This window comes from Harpia harpyja, chromosome 9, assembly GCF_026419915.1.
Source record: "Harpia harpyja isolate bHarHar1 chromosome 9, bHarHar1 primary haplotype, whole genome shotgun sequence".
In the NCBI taxonomy this organism is placed as follows: domain Eukaryota; kingdom Metazoa; phylum Chordata; class Aves; order Accipitriformes; family Accipitridae; genus Harpia; species Harpia harpyja.
Window position 1 is genome coordinate 11,971,079 of NC_068948.1, and position 17,342 is coordinate 11,988,420.

Sequence of the window (17,342 nt, forward strand, 5' to 3'; positions counted from 1 at the left end):
AGCTACTGACAAGCCTGGTGTCTGAGATAAAGGGAAGGAAGGAAGGGTTAGGCAAGGACACGAGCTGTTGCACCATTGCACCGCTGCAGGTGCGGAACAGCTCCTGTAGATTTGGGTTGCGTGGAGCAGGCCTGCCCCACTGAGCAGCTGCTCTCAGCAGCTGATAGATGGGTGAGGAGGAGGGATGCAGCAAGCTGTGGTGACGCGATCCTGCTCTTTGATACCTGCATTGGATCCATGTGCCCATGAGTCTGGGACCTCAGCAACCCATCAGGGTACTGATTTCCTCACTGTGGTCCTGTTCCCTGCTTGTAGGATTGTCTGTCCTTCCCTGCTGTGCAAGTGAAACAGGACTGCAGCAGAGGCCACTGTATCTGTAGGGCACAGAGCTCACAGCTGGGTGAGACAGCTAAGAGAAGCCGGGGGGGGTCTGTGCAAATCTGGAGTGGCTGTGCCTGTGGCAAGAGGAGGTTACACACAACTGTCCCCAGCCTATGGACGGGAAGTTGTCCCGTGCAAAGGTGTCCTCTCAGGCTCTCAACAGACTCAAGCAGCCTTCCCTTCATCCTGCCCTGGATTTTTTTTTTTTCCCTATCACAGTCACAAAAGCTCTTCAGAAATTACTGTGTAATTCCATGGCGCTCAGAATGACTGCAGGCTAAGGGTGCGTGTTTGGATGAAGCGTGCCTTACCCCACAGAAACCCCCAAAACTCCTGCCGAGCTGGTGTGGGGGGGATTCTTCCTGCCCCTCTTTGATGCTTGCCAAATGTTATGCCCGGAGAGTGCAACACCAGAGGGCTGTGCAGAGGACCCCCGCCTTGTTTCGCTTGTGTTGTGTATTCTAGGATCTGCTGGCTAGGAGGGCTCCCAAAGAGACGCGGCATCACTTCCATTCCTGCCTGAATGTAAGCCCTGGGGGCTGCTTCTGCTGTAGGATAACATGTCAGTGGTGAGAGCTGGACAAGCCAGAGACTGTGCCTGAATTGTTTGCGAGACTTTTATAGACTGTCTATCTGGGATGAAACACAGAGCTCGGATCTTCAAAGCACTGTGTGGGATGGCAGCTGTGGGACTCCCATTAAAGATACTAGGCATCACATGACTGAAAACGTCTGTGACACCAGTGTGTTTCTGCAGAGGAATAGCTGGTGCTGGGGCTGCCGAGACAAAGAGAAGTGGAGGAAAATGAACTCTGCCATGCCCCCCCAAAACACCACCTCAGAAAAACTTCAGCCATAGGGCTTGTGTCTTTTTTGTAAGGAGCAATTATAGCGGGTATCACAGGAGATGTAAAGGAACACGTGAGACATTGGGATTTATTGTCAGCAAATGAGATGCTTCAAATTCATTGCAAAGTTGAAGAACATCTAACCTAACTCTGTGAAGAACTGAGGGAGTTAAGTGGAGTAAACTGAATTAATGAGACTGTGAAGTTAGAGCATCTGGTTGCCATCCACCTTTCCAGAGAAGAGAAAAGGTTCTCAGACAATGTCTTCACAGGGCATAGAGCATAGGGAGTGAGCACAGTCACAGAGCAAAAAGTTGCCTGCCAGGCAAAGACCAGTGATTGTATCATAGACGGGGAGATGGAGTCAGTCTGGTTACACTGCTTTCTGTAACTCTTAGAAGACACTGATGGATGAAGACTCAGTGTAGACAGACACTCTTTTTCTTACTGTTTTGACATCTTTCAGGCTTTAACATGAACTAACTACTATTATACTAATTTTACAGATGGGGACAGACAGGTTATGTGACATGCTCAAGATCACATGAGCAGTCTGTGTCAGAGTGAGAAACTGCACCTGGATCTCTCAGTTGTGAGGCCGTTGCTTTTGGCACTGCATCCTCCTGACTGCAACCACCACATCCAGATTGACTTTGCCTGTGTCCTCTCTATGCCTACAAATAGTAAATTTTTTTAACAAATCAAAGAAACAAAAAAGTCACTTCTCCAATTTATACGTCCAGTCCTCTGTATGCTGTGGCATAATGTACCTTAGAGGAGTCTGCAATTAATACAAGTAATTAGCCCTTGCTGCAAAGACTCTTAGACATCACTAGTTAGGAATCTGAGTGCCCGATGTTGTGAGATTCAGAATGGATTTGGGTGATACCTGCAGGATAAATTAACTTACAACCAAGATGAATACTGCAAACTCCTTGGTGCCATTGTCATGATTTAGCCGCCACTGGAGCTTTAATACCAGTAGAGAGAAGTCAGGGAAATAATTAGGTAGGAAGAGTAGCCGTCAGCTATTGCAGAGTGGTTCCTTGTCGTTGTCAGTTTGCCTCCTCCACTCAAAAAGGCTTAATATAAAGGCTGACAAAGGAGTGGGTATCCATAGTTTGTTGGGACATGTGCAGGTTCTAGGGATGTTCTTGGTCTTCAACTTCATTGAAGATCAGCAGGAGTGGGATTTTCCAAAGTGCCCAAGGAACCGTTGGTCATGGATCCCAAGGCACAAGACACCTGGGGCACATCTGATGATAGTCCCATTCTGAGCAGCGCAGCTACTGAAAGCCCAGTTTTCAGTGGAAGAATCTATCCTTTTGACTCCAGTTCCCAAACTTACTACTGACTTCTGCTGCTCCAGATATGTGCTGTGGGCTGCTGCTTTTAACCTGGCAGTGTTGCCAGAGGCACTGGGCACCTGGCATTTCATGACACCAAAGGAACAGCCATTAATTGAAACTCATGAAGCAAACAGCCTCTTCTGTGCTGTGGCTCTGTTTTCAGCTCTTCAGCTCTGAAGCAAGGCTGACAATTTTTGCTGGTTTCTCAGACCTCCTATTGAGTTTTGTTAATTAATATTTGTGAAGTACTTAGATGTTTTCAGGTTTATGGTGATCCAGAGTATTATTATTACTGTTGGTATTATTAAGACTAATAATACTGCTAATAACCTTAGTGAGCCTGGCAAAATTCAATTTGACTAAAATCCTTGCCACAGATGAAAAAAACTAGCTCCAGTGATGTGAGGGGGTACGTGACTCAGTTACCAGTAACTGCTGTTTACAAGGGGCAGGAAGAGTATATTTGCTCAAATGAAAAAAGGTCAAGGCAGAGGCCCATTTGCTGTTTGTTAATAAGTAATCTAAAGTACAACACAGCTTTACTGTAACAAATCAGCCTGGCTTAGCTTTTCTTCCATCACCATTATTTCCAATCCAGTTCTGGACTAAAATGCCAATTCAAAAATAATCCACATTCTCATAGATTATTTTCAGCATCTCCAGATCTATGGAGAGGATTTGTAACTGGGGAACAACAGCAACAACAGAAAAAAAAACACCCCTTTCCATATTTTTGCAAGTGTCTGTCTCAGGACACTGTAGGCAACCTAGGTTGAAATATCAGATAGGGCATTATTTATCTCCTGGGAAATTCTCCTTTAGGCTCAGACCTGTGCATCTTCCCTATGGAATTGTGCCAGTCAAGAGCTGTGGTGTAGCTGGCCCACTTACAGCCACCTCGCTAAGTTACTGATGTAACTTACAAAACCACCTACGTCATCTCTGAATCTGGCTCACAGTCAACAGTTAAAATTCAAACATGGGTGCTAGAGAACATCCTTCTTCCAAGTGTCTGAGCGTATGTGCACTTTATGCATTGTTACCGCTGCCCTGTCATTGTCTTTTGCAGAAAAAAAAAAAAAAGGTCATTTTCAAAGCAACACTTGTCTTTAGCCACCAAGCAGTATTCTGGAAAAGGGCTGGAGTCTGTCCTTTGTGGTTTGTCTACTGGCTGCAGGTAGGATTCACTAGAAAAGGTTTTGCCATTAATGAGCCACTTAAAGTGCTTATCAAAAAAGCAATACTGGTACCAGCTGCCAGCTAACCACAGCTTCTCATTTGTAACCCTTGGTGTTCATGTCCTTCAACTGTACTGGCCTGAGGCACACATCTAGTCCTCAGAATAGGGAATGTGATGTACACAGTGCTAGAGCAGACATAGTCAAAGCGCAGACAGCATGGCAGTGTTGGCATGCACCCACAATGCCAGTTTGTGAGAGCGTTTTGTCTTATGCGTAGTTATTTCTTGAAGGAGGGTAGCAGGGGCACGCATACACATGCACACATGCACGAGGTCACCTTTGGAAACAGAAACCATGCAGCTTGCAAACTACAATTCCTAGCTTCCTGAAATGCAATTTTGAAAGGCAATGATCCTTTAACAAATCAACAACCCCTGCTCCGGCAGTCCCAACTGCCTGTTAAGCCAGGGGGAGGGAAAGAGGTTGGTGAGGAAAGATTTTTCCCTGCAGAGCAGGTCACGTCTGGCTGTGAGCTCAGAGCATCTTTCCAGTGCCAGAGCCTTAACAAAGAGTATTCTTGAGCTCTGTAGTCCTAGAGGGCACCAGGGTCTGCCTCCGTCCAAGGCAGGGCCACACAAACAGGGAAGGGGAGGAATGGCTTTCTACAGAGCTGCCTCTCTGCCGCCAAGCAGAAGACAGTGAGGCTGAGCAGCAGATGCTGATGTGAGGAAACTGTAGAGTATACAGGGAAGAACACGTGGGAGCTGTTGTAGGGTCTTTGTAGTGGGATGGGAAGAGCATTTATGCAACTGAGTGCTCACACACATCAGAAGGCAGCACCAGTGGCTCCTAGTTGCCAGGAAAGGGGTATTTGGATGCCCCAGAGCCCTCATGTTTGCCTTACTGTTCTGTGTTATTGACACAAGAGAAGAGGAGGAGGGAGGGGTGGGGAAGAGGGGAGTGGAGGACACACAGTGTCCTGGGGAAGCAGGCATGGCTGGTGCTGCCCTGTGTGTCTGTACCTGCATGATGGGCTGCAGCTGGGTGGTTGGCAAGCAGTACAGTTCACAGAGGTACTTGACCTGATCTGATGTGTGCAGGAGGTTCATCCCGGACTACCTGATGTGGGCAGCAGGGAGTACAGTGGAACCGATGCTCACTTCTATGAAATTTGGCTGAGCTGGGGATCTGGGCAAGTATCTTGTAGCTTAAGCAAGGTTAAGAGGATAGTAGCATAAAGTCCTAGATCCTGTGCCTCCACACTGCTCTGAAGCAGCACGTGGCCATGCCATACATCACACGTCGTGGCAGGGAGAGCAGTAAGTGTTACTAGCTGGCAGCCTTTGCAGAATGGTGATGCCACATGAAAACGCACGTGTTTGTTACTCATGAGATACACATTTACTGCCCATCCCTGCCTTTCTACGGTAGTATACACCCAGGGTGGTGGAGCTTTCTGCTTTTGTCCCTGGATGTTGTGCTGTTTCCTCTTGTGCTTTGTTCTGGGTAACATCTGTTGTTTCTGAGTTGCCTAGTGAGTTGCAGGAGTCTTTAACAACACTGATACACTGCACTCATCCTCTAAAGACTGGGGAGCATTTACTTCCCCGTACAGCAATGGGAAAACCAGGGTACCAGGATGTCAGGTGACTCTCCTGAAGCAGTGGGATTAGCTAGAAAATGTTAAGTACGCCCTGAACCCAAGCTTGAGCATTAGTCATCACTGCCATGGCACCCCTCAGCGGCATCACGATAGTGAACTTCTGGACTGTACAGTCTTTTGCAGACAAATGAGAGGCATTTAATGAAAAGCAAGCCCAGTGCTGCAAACACCACTGTAGAAACATACACTCTGTTCTAACCGGTAGCCAGGGTGCCTGGGAAAATATGCAGGTGGTTTCAGAAAATCATAAGTAGCCTATTATCACAGAGAGGGGGAAAAAACCTCGGGAGTTTTGCCCCATGGCCATCTGTTAATTTTCCCCTGAAGCCATTATTGATTTGCACAAGGTGGCATACTAATGCCCTGCAAACGGTGCTGTGAATCAGAGCTCTGCACTGCCGTTGCTGGACCAAGCAAGCTTCACTGATGGGAAATGGCATGGTGACGTGCTTTCTCAGCTTGTACCTTGGAGCTTCATGCACCCGCCAATCATCAGCCTCAGAGAAAGTTCTTCTGTTTTCCCATAAATGCTGTGCTTTGCTGCACTTCAGTCTGTGGCAGAGGTGAGCCCCTCTTGTTTACCCACTGGCCGCCTTCTGTATAGTTTGTATAGCCCATAGCCCTTCTAATAAAGAGGTCTTGCTCATAAACTGCCATATTTGCATGCATTTAGAGATACTCAGGTATCTAGCTATGCTTCAGGAGTAGCCCAAGATCACCACACAAAGGCTATGCTATTTTAGGGGTCAAGTGCTAAGACTGCTCCTTGTCTGCTGTCCCCTTTGGCCCTTGCAATTTGACCAATGCATACACATGTGCGACAATAAAAATAACTGACGAGCCTTCATGGCAACAAGTGTCAGCCTTTTGTATGTGCCCTGTGGTATCCATAGCCCTCTGTAGTTAATGGTGGTCTTGGGGTTGGACCCACCAGTGACTGTGTTTCTGCTTTGTGCTGTGGTGTGGAGGAGACGAGTCCCTTAGAGCAGCAGCTGTAATGCCTTACAGCTTGGTTGGGAGCTGCCCCTGCTTTCAGCTGGAGAGTCCCTAATGTTGCTTGCCATGGCGAACGTAATTGAAATCCAAAGATGAGCTGTGGCGTTGTTGGTAAAAACTTGGTGGGGCTTGTTTTGGCTGAAGTACACAATTCAGAAGCATTTTCCCAGCTTTCTCTTTCTTTTTTCATTCTTCTGAGGTATCAAATCGTGGCATGGGGGCAATGTGAACAGCTTTGCTCTTTATCCTGGCATCTCAGGCAGAAGGAAACCTGAGAGCATTTATAGAAGTGACTTGGCCTGTGCGTCTCTCCTGGTGTTTTCTGTGTGTGTACTGGGTGTGCTGAGTGGTTTCCAAAGGAACTTTCTGAGCACTGCAGCAAATGGGGAAATTCACTGTGGAACAGTTGCTGCAGTAAGTGAAACTTAGAAACAACTTTTGCTTTGCATTTGTGAGCAAAATATGGTGTTTTCCAAAGAATTTTTGTGTCAGAATTACCAATTTCTACCATCACAAATATAATTTGTGTAGTAAAAATGGGAAACAACTAGACCAAGCTGCACACTGTCTTGAATTTGGTCCCAATGGAAGCTTGTCCAGTTGGATGTTTCCTCAGAGAAATGTCATCATGTGTGCATTTTAATGGTAAAATAATTCTTCTGCTCATGAAAAAATGTTTTTAATATCTATGAGCAATGCAAACAGATACAGGAAGCATTTTGCTATTCAATGATCTAAATACATTTTCCCCCCTTTTTTAGAAGAAACAAAGCTGTTTCCTTTCTCCTTAAATGGTCCTGGATGAGACAAATGCACCAATGCTTGTTAGGGAGAGAGCATTATCAGGGAGGAAGTTGGTGTGCTGCTGGGGTAGGGGAAGATTTTGTTTCTCTGTAGCGATAGCAGCAGTACAGGTTTTCCCAATGGCTTTCTCCATTAGCACATGCTAACTCATGAAACTCCTTGTGTTATGCACCAAGACCTGAGTGCTCAGGCTGAGTAACTATGCGGTGTAGCCATTTGCAGATGCAATTACAAATTTTTGAAGTTGTACCCAAGAGTACTTTGATGGCTCAGTATTAAGCTCTGTGTTTCTTGATTTCTAGTGCCCAGCATCTGACTTTAGAACCAGCAATCCCTGCAGTGTGCCCAAGGCAAGCCTGGCACTGCCACACAAGGACCAAAACTTCCAGTCTTTAATGCTACTGCTGCAGTGACTCAGCCCAGCAGCTCCTCTGGAAGGTGAGTAGAGACAGCCTTTCTGTCACAGCAAAGATGTCTAATCTGAAACATGGATTACCAGCAGCCAGGAAGTGACAAACAGGGTCACTGTTCTCCTCGGGCTGTTTGTTCCGATCTGCCACCTCTAGCAGAGCACCCAAACCACAAGGCAGGGAGCTGGACGCTCCTAGACCATTCTCTGCTGAGGATCTGCTGCTCTACAGCAACATGCTGTTGACTCATTCGGCTGGAAAGCAAGTGCACATGGGGGAGCATGGCTGTCTTACCTACTGGTTTGAGCATTCACATGGGAGTTTGAGATTCTGGACTCTGCTCCCAGGACTGTTTATGCATTTTACACGAAACAGTCACCAGGTAACATATAATCCCCGATCAAAGCCCTCAGGGGATTTAGGCAAAGCAACGCCCAGTTTCTGGATCCTGATCAGTCTCAGGTGTGAATTGGGCTGAGCTGCTTGGCCCTGTCAGGACTGGGACAGTTCTGGACATGCATGAAGGTAGAACTCTAGATAGCTGATGAGCTTGAAAGTATTAAAAAAAGTTGGAGATTGAAGGGGCCAGATAGTGGGAAGGACCTAGGAGCTGCAGTGGGATGTATATGCCAGCATTTCAATCTAAAGTACAGATTTAGGGTAAAACATCAGGTGCTCCAGTAACAAAGTCCTCTTACAGGGAAACAATTGTTCTCACAGATTCCTGAAGTGGAAGCTTATTTACATAACCATTTTATGTGCTTTTTAAAAAAAGAAGTCCCATCCTAGCCACTGTGTTTGCTTGGATTTGTTTCCACTAGGCTGCATGTGCTGAGCTGCACAATGGTGGCTGCCGTATGAATAGCTTGTTATTCTTACCAAGCGTGACAACTGCTGTAGCGAAATCAAGAGCAACCTGCTCTAATGTAAACTGATTTCAGATTGCCCCCGGCAGTCCCAGCTACCTCATCTAACCTCTTTTTTTTGCCAGTTTTTTTTCTTTTTTTCCTTTTTCTTTTTTTTTCACTGAAGACATACCCTGTGCTTTCTTATAAGGTGTTTTATCACGCTGGCTGTTGCACTGGTGTCTACGACCTGCAGATGAGCTTCTCTGGTATTATCCTTGGTGCATTGCAAAGCCACTTGGACCCTTGGACCCTCCAGCAAATGCAGACTTCATCTGCCTGTCCACTCCAGGGATGAGCTCTGTAGTGGCTGATGATTTTATCCAAGAATATCTAGCTACAAAGCACCACAGATGTGTGTCTGGCTCTTGATGGGGCTGTTGCATCTTTGATACCCCACCTGCATGTTTGGAGAGTGCTGCAGGGCTGGACAAATGCGGACAAAGAGAGGCGGGGGGCATCGGAGAGTGGATTTGGGGCAGGGAGTGCTGTGGGAGAAGCAGTCCAATTTGCCGATCAAAGCTGCCAGATCAGTGTGTATGATGGGTGTGATATAAATTACTATCTATAAATAAATACCACAACAGCATTTTAATGAGTTGTTTTCTAGTAGCACTTGTCCAGGCTGGTAGTGTTATGTTACGGCTGGAGAAGTATCTCCAAGCAAACTTCTTGGCTAAACCTTCATAAACACGGTCTCACCCAAGATCCAACTATGATTTGTTTGGATAAGAGGTTTTGCTTGTTTGTTTCTGAGCATACTTTCAAATATATTTGGGTTTTTACTTTTATTTATTTATTTTTTCCTTCTTGACCCAGGTTTTGTGTTGGTGTCATAGAACCTAACTGATGCAGAGATAGGGCACAAATCTGGTGGCTTTTCTGAGCATTCATTGTTGTTCTGACAACAAGAAGCTTGCAGAAGGGCTGGGTCATCTGGGGCTTTGGGGGTGGGGGCATTTGGGGCTATGACTCACAGGAGTGACCTGTGTCTCTCCAGAGACTGGCAGGTAAAAATATCCTGGGCCCATCTCAGGGAGTGCTGCGTCCTTTGCTTCTCCTGCTGTGCTGACACACCTGACATTGCAGCCAGTGCTGTTTGGAGGCATGGTCTCGTGGACCCATGCCCCACATTTGCAGTGTGGTTCTGCTGAGTCTCAGCAACCAACTCTGATTTTTTTCTTTCTCATGGCAGCTAGCTATTTTTCTGAACTTTTGGCAGCCTGGGCTGCTGGACAAATGGCTGCACATAACTAGTGCGCAGCACAGCGTGTTGGATGGGACTCAGCCACATGCACTGTAGCAACCCGTGTGTGCTGTAGGTTGCACTGTGCACAGACACACTCTTTATGTGTCCTGGTGTCCTGGTTTCAGCTGGGATAGAGTTAACTGTCTTCCTAGTAGCTGGTACAGTGCTATGTTTTGAGTTCAGAGCGAAGAATGTTGATAACACTGATGTTTTCAGTTGTTGCTCAGTAGTGTTTAGACTAATGTCAAGGATTTTTCAGCTTCTCATGCCCAGCCAGTGAGAAAGCTGGAGGGGCACAAGAAGTTGGCACAGGACACAGCCAGGGCACCTGACCCAAACTGGCCAACGGTGTATTCCATACCATGTGACGTCCCATCCAGTACAGAAACGGGGAAGTGGGGGGCAGGGATTCGCCGCTCGGGGGACTGGCTGGGTGTCGGTCGGCGGGTGGTGAGCAATTGCACTGCGTATCATTTGTACATTCCAATCCTTTCATTATTGCTGTTGTCATTTTATTAGTGTTATCATTATCATTATTAGTTTCTTCTTTTCTGTTCTATTAAACCGTTCTTATCTCAACCCACGGGTTTTGCTTCTTCTCCCGATTTTCTCCCCCATCCCACTGGGTGGGGGGGAGTGAGTGAGCGGCTGCGTGGTGTTTAGTTGCTGGCTGGGGTTAAACCACGACACCTGGTCTATAAAGTCCCCCCCCAGCATTGTGTCAGATCCTGGAAGGTTGTCCCCGTGCATACCCAAGTACACAGGCTGCTTCATACCTCTATGCCAGGAGTGGACCCGGGACTAGAGATGGGCTGTGGTTTTCTATCATCTGAACCAAACAGATCATGGTGGGAGGCAAATACTGAGGCAGGGGTTGGGTTTGGAGGCCAGATCACAGGCGTTGCTTTCACATTTCAGGCCAAAATAATGGTTTCATCAGAAAGCCTCTCAACATGTTAAGTTGCCACCACAAGAATGTGTGAGAGCTGCATATATCCAAAACAAAGCCAAAAAATAGTCTTTCTCATGCTAGGTCTGAACTGAGGAGTTTTTTGCAAATTTGACTCCTGTGTGAACGGCAGGACCTCTTTTCTGCTTAATTTGAAGACCTGAGAGAGAAAGTTCAGTTCTTTGATCCTTAAACATAAAATCTCTGAAGTGACGCCTCTTGACTGTCTGGACTTGTGATGCATACTCAGAATTCATTCATATTATAAATAAATAATTGGCAGGTGAGATGCTATAGAGATAACAGCTTCCATTCTTTTTGAGGAATCATTAACTCCTGCCAGGTCTCCCTGATCAACAGCTATAAAAAAAACCAAACAACAGAACAACCCAGAAAATAATATCAGTTGGAAGGGACATTTGGAGGGCTGTACTCCAGCCTCCTCAAAGCAGGGCTAACTTCAACATTAGTTTAGGTTTCTCAGGGCTTTGTCTATTAGATTTTTGAAATCTCCAAGGATGGGAATTTCACAAACCTCTCCGGGCACCTGCTCTAGTTTAACTGCTCTTACTTTGAAAAATTTCTTCTGTGATGTCCGGTGGAATTTGTCCTGCTGCAACTCTCAGTCACTGCTCTTGTGCTGTGCACCTCAGTGGAGAGCCTGGCTCTGTTCTCACTCATGCAGCCCAGGGTGCGATTAGCCATCGTCACTACAAAGGCACGCTGCTGACTCCTCTTCAGTTTTTTTGTCCACCAGGACCCCACGTCCTTTTTTTAGCAAAGCTGCTTTCTAGCCGCTCAGTTCCCAGCCTGTACTGTTGCACAGGTTTATTCTGTGTCAGGTGCAGACTTTACATTTGTCCTTGCTGCATTTCAGATTTCTTTCAGGCTTGTCTTTCAGGTTGCTGAAGACCACCTGAAAGGCTGCCTCATCCTCCAGCATAGTGACCTACAGCCTCAATTCAATGTCATGCACAAACTTGCCGAGGAACCCTTCTGCTCTGTCATCCAGGTTGCTGGTGAAGACTGGCCCTAGTGTTGTCACTTGAGGAGTGCCATCTGTTAATGACAATTAAATGTCTAGTTGTTGACCGTTATTATCCTTTGAGCTTCATGGCCCAGCCATGAGCTTTTTCCAGCCAGATTGTGGTCCATCCATTCAGGCAATACCACCCCAGTTTGGCCTATATGGGAGACAATGATGTCAAAGGTCATGGTAAAACCAAAGTGACATCCACTGCTTCCCCCACCTTGTCCATCCAGCCCGTCATTCCAGCACAGATGACAACCACGTTGCCTGGGTACAATTTGTCTGTAGTAGATCCATGCTGGCTGTTCCTAGCTATCTTCTTGTATCTGCACATGGCTTCTGTGTGGACTTGCTTCATAATATTCCCAGGAAACATGTACTGATATCTTATGTAAGACATCTTCAACTTTGCTAATGCTTTGGCTAATCCCTTTCAGAAGCAGCCTGTTGATTACATGTGTTGAGTTTGTGAGACCTTCAGCATAAGCCTGCAGTGTTGGCTGAGGGAATTTTTGGTAGGGAGTGGCTGAGCAGGTCAAACTCAGAAGCAACCTAACCAGGACACACCTATTTTTCCTCTGTTGGGAATCCCTTTCTTCCCAGTCTCGCCACCAAGGATGATCTTCCTGCCATTGTTGCCACAGCCTTTGTGTTACCTCAGGGCAGGAGCCTTAAGGGGCGGAAGTGGGAAAAGAGGAGGAATGAGGCTACCATGCCAATGGACAGGAGAGAATGGTAGTGTCAGATCCTGGCACCTGGCAAGGATTCAACTAGTTTGAGTAAAAGGAAAAAAATAGGGAAGAAGAAAGGGTAAGGTCATCTGCACAGAGTGCTAGGGACAGGCATGGTCGTTTCTAGAGAGCATGAGTAGTTCAGTCAACAGGAAGGGCCAGGCACTTGCCAAAATACACATTTGCGCAATGGCCTACAGTAGTTTGAATTCACAGAAGACAGTTGAGGTTCACTAGGTATAACTTTGATTCACTGGGGTCCGAAGTACAATACTGAGGTAAGTACTACTACAGAAAGTAAGAAACAAAATGGTTGGAAAGCCACCAGGTCTGACTGTGGAGCCAGAGCAGGACAAATGCTGCTTTGCCAAGCTGGCATGCCCTTGGGTGGCTTGAGGCTCACTCCTACCACAGGGGCCTGGCTGCAGCCACGGGACCTGCTCCCAGCCAGGGAGGCATCTGTGCTGTCCCCTGAATCACTCCATTTCTGTGGAGAACAAAACTCCTGGAAATGCTGGTCAGTACAGCAATGGCCAGCCTCACAGAGGGCCTTGTAGGATTCACTGGGGCCTTCGTGGCTGGAAAGGCTTGGCAGAGCACACACATCCCCTGTGACTGGAACTGCACCATGTAATTGCAATTGAGGAAAGAGGCAGGCACAGTGGTGGGAGGTAACGACTGTAGGAACACTTGGGCATGCAGCATTGGGCATGTCTTGCTAATTAGAAGAAACATACATAATCCTATCATCTTTTGTTGTACCCATACTAATGTGATTGATTGTATTTCTGTGGTGGACTTATATCTGTAATCTCCTTACTAGCACATTAGAAGACTTTTAACAGTGGTGCACAGAAAAGCCAATAGGACATTTGTGTAGAGACAATGCTGCTGTGGAGCCATGTGCATCTCTAATGAAGGAGACACAATCTCAGTATAGATTCCTCTGCAAGGCAAGCTGAGGTTTCCAGGGTCCCAAGGTAAGTGTGAGTACCTGCGTGCTGCAGTCCCTCCTGCATTAATGAAACCTGACTTGCTGGGTCACCCTCCTGCGGTGACACAGTATCATTTAAAGCTGTTTGCTTATTACAGAGATACTATCACAAGGTGTGGTGCCCTGATTGGAGTCTAGCAAGAAAGTAACACTCTTATTCACCCACCCGCCCACCTTTGGCAGATGGTCTGAGGGTCTCTCCTTTGCTTCATGACAGAAAGTGGTTGATTCACTTCCGCCCAGTGGTAATTATGTGTTGTTGCCTACTGGAAGTTCCCATGTTGGCATCGGAGTGGTAAGCCTAGAACTCACTGCTGAGATTAATTGCAAAGTAAAAGCATGATTTCTTGATGTCTGTTTTATATTCAGCCTAGTGAAAGTTACTTAATGCACTGTATCATTTACTTGTGATTTTTTTTTTTTTTTAATGATCATTAAAATGCTCCTAATTGCTATTACCCTGCCACACTCCTATTTCTCAGCAGCTATTTGTATGCAGCCTTCCCATCAAACTAGAAAGCAGTTCTGGTAGCAAAAATTTTCTGGCATTTTTGGTTTTTCCTTTCCTTTCCGAAGAGTGTCCCCTTTTAAATTCTTTCATTCTAGATGCTCCTGTGTAAAACACAGCTCCTTCTGGAGGGGCTTTGCCCTCCTGAAAGCTTATCATTTTATCCCCTCAGCTTTAGGACAGAATTATTCTCCTGTCAGTGCAGTTCTTATTGAACCAGGCTGTCTTGGCAGGTCTCCACTCCTTCTTTGTTTAAGTTTATTTATTTTTATATCAGAAAGGTAATAAAATTGACAAAAGAGGTTTATTCAGACTCTAACTGTACAGTTTACCACACAAGCAAAATAAAATGTCCAACACAATTCCTTTCATTTATGGCATCAGTGCTGAGCCATTATAGTACCAACGCTAGGTAACTTTTCCTCCCTTCACCTTTGGAAACCTCTTTTGCACCAATGTCCCATACCGAGCTTTCTGTTTGCTCAGTGTCCTTCACCTTCGCAGGAGGTTGTTGGTACAACGCGGAAGACTTTTAACAGAATCGAGGCCAAGCCTGTAGGGCCCCAACCCCCAGCATGCGGGGCTTTCCCTGGGAGGGAGGGCAGGAGCAGCGAGGTGAGGGGCTCTGTGCACCTTCAGCTGCTCGGCTGGATGCTCCAACTGTAACACAGTCTGCTGGAAGGCCCACGGGAGCCCTTCAGGGCGGAATCAGGGGTCCCCCTGGGGAGTTCAGCCATCTCCTCATTCAAGTTGTATGGAGCCCATCCCCACAGGAGGATGTTGCCAAACACCTCATCAGGACCAGCTGTAGCCTCCACTTGGCTCAGTCCTGAGCTCCTGGAGCACCTCAGAGCTGTGGTGCTGAGTGCTGTGCTGAGTAACCTGTTCCATGGAGTAAGTGCTAAACCCCAGAGCCCTTACCCAACGAGTGGGCTCTCATTTCTGGATCAGATGTAGTACCCAAATGATCCTATAAACACGGCTATGGAACAGGAGCTGCAATCTGTTTAGCAAGGTCTGTTTTCATGTATGTTCATCAGTGAGTTGGGATCAGAGTGGGTGTAGGTCCTGGGGTTGGTTGACTGGAGTTAGCAAAGAAGAAAGAGGTGTGGGAGGGTGCAGTAACATTTCAAAAGAGAAGGTTCATTCACATCTTCACTGTTTCTAGCCGGTGGACAAGAATTCTCCTGATACCATGATACATGGGGCCTGGACAAAGGAATAAATTGTCTTTTAATGGCTAGATCAATGGAGGGAATAGAGCAGAGACAGCAATGCAGGAAGGGGAAATCAATTCACTCAGTATTATTTGTTAATATACCAGCTTCACCACCTTTATAAGCACTGTAGCATCAGTGTCATCTGATACAGGCATACTTCATGTCAACTGATGGGGAGATCGCTGACGAGGAGGCTTGCAGATAAGGTTAGCAACAGCCATGCCGTACACTGGAATGTTTATGGCAGCAGCAGTTTAATTTCTGACCCCAGCACTAGGACTACCCAGCCTCCAGACCCATGTGTGCATTTTGGGGCTGGCCTTCCTCTTCTGAGGCTCTGCTCCTCACTGAGACCATACACAGGCTGGTGTGAGGGTCTGCAAAAGGGAATCAGGGAAGTTACTGTGCTCTGCTGACTGGGATTACTGCATAACAGCTGCTCCAAGTGCAGTGCAGGTTGCGTACATGTTAACCAGCATTTCAGCTTAGGCAGGCTGTAACCTGTGTCAGATGGTGGGCTGGGTTTCACAGAGTTCTCCAAGACCTTGTCATGGCCAATGCTACTGAAACGCAGTGGGATGGGGTACCCAGGTCCCTTTGGTGCTGTTAACATCCCTGTCTTGCCTACTTCAGGCATGTCTGGAAGGCGTTGACTACCAGCCTCCAAGTATCGATGCCCATGTGCTCTGAAGTGCCTGCCTTTAGAAACAATGGAAGGGCATTGCCTCTTGCCCTTGAAAGGATGCAGAGTCTGTGTGCTTAAACTCGCCAATGGCTGCAGCCAGAGCCCAGGCTTTGGGAGCTCTGTTTTTGTCTGACACCATCTGACTGCCTGAGCCTTGCTTTTGAGAGCCCAGTGCTGCAGCTGAGGTGAGGTGACCCTGGTTTGGCGGGTCAGACACCCACGCTGTCGAGCCCTCCCAAACATAAGCGGTGCCTCACCTTTGTGCTACTTTCAGCTGAAGAGAGAGAGGACTTTACCTCCTCTTCTTGTATCAGGAAGGTCAATCTCCGCACGGACTGCCTTTTCTTTTAAATCTATACATTAAAAGGCATCATAAAATGCTACAGCATAGGGGTGCAATTAATGACTCTTTGGAAGCATTGTGCGATTACTGGCTCTCAGTGCAGTAAATAGAAAGCAGTGAGGTTCTGGAGTTCATTTCCAAACAGGTGAGTGGGAACTCTCAAACGAGGAGGCGATTAGCACGTCTGCAGGTCTGGTTTCTCCTTTCCCTGAAGTGAAGGTGGGCGTTAGGCTGTGGTGTGCAACATCCACATCATGCCTCATCTAAGATTTGCCAATATTCATTTGTTGCTTTCTACTCTTTAGCAATCAAACAGAAACTTTTCAGCTGGTACCTTCTGGGTGACAAGGTTTGAGAAATAACCTTTCAGTCACTATTGCAGCATTGTGAAAATGTTCTTAGGTGATATAACAGCTGCATCACATGAGCAGAGCACATGGTCTCAGAGCTACCTGTACTCTCCAGTATGGTTCAGAGAGTTTGTTACCAAAAATGTGGATTAATTCTCTGAGTGATACTGTACACACTGCAAGGGAAATGCTCCAGATGGAGCTGCTCAGGCTTACATGAACATATTTACCTATTCCAGAAACCTTTACACTTAACTACTGCTTAAACACCATCAGTGGCAAAAGCTACCTTGGCTGCCATGGGAGCAGGACTGGGTCAGTAATGCCATGTTACAATAAATCAGTCAGGTTATATCACCAATACTGTAATTGCTCAGGAGGCAGTTGGCCCTCCAGTTAGTTTGGGGAAATACATTTAAATTTCAAAATTTGTACTGTCATATTAAACCACTCTAAAAACGTAGGTAATGATATGTAACAAACAAAGGTATCTCTTCCTAGTGAAGCCATGTTAAGTCATTTTATATTACCACCGAAGGAACAAACCAAGTTTTTACAACAATAGTTGGCAGTATTTCTATTAAATGGCATTAGCCAATAATTTCTAAAACTGCCTGTTAATTATGGCATTGAACCCTTGCAGGCGGTTCTATTTTACATAAGTGCAATCCAGTTTCCAGCCATCAACTGAAGACTATAGCCTTTTGTTGCAGCCAAACAAGACTATGTGTTACCAAATTCCTTTC

General features: G+C 46.5%; 1 long non-coding RNA gene across 2 annotated transcripts in view; it reads left to right on the forward strand.

The window, feature by feature from the left end:
- Positions 1–16,738, forward strand: part of LOC128146066 (uncharacterized) — a 30,389-nt gene extending 13,651 nt beyond the window's left edge. The window contains exons 3-5 of one of the 2 annotated variants that reach the window (XR_008236667.1): positions 13,320–13,476; positions 13,589–13,785; positions 15,852–16,738. This is a non-coding gene — a long non-coding RNA (uncharacterized LOC128146066). Of the gene's footprint in view, positions 1–13,319; positions 13,477–13,588; positions 14,028–15,851 lie in introns of those variants that run through there. The other variant, XR_008236666.1, reaches the window with a different exon arrangement.
- The last annotated feature ends 604 nt before the right edge of the window (positions 16,739–17,342 follow it).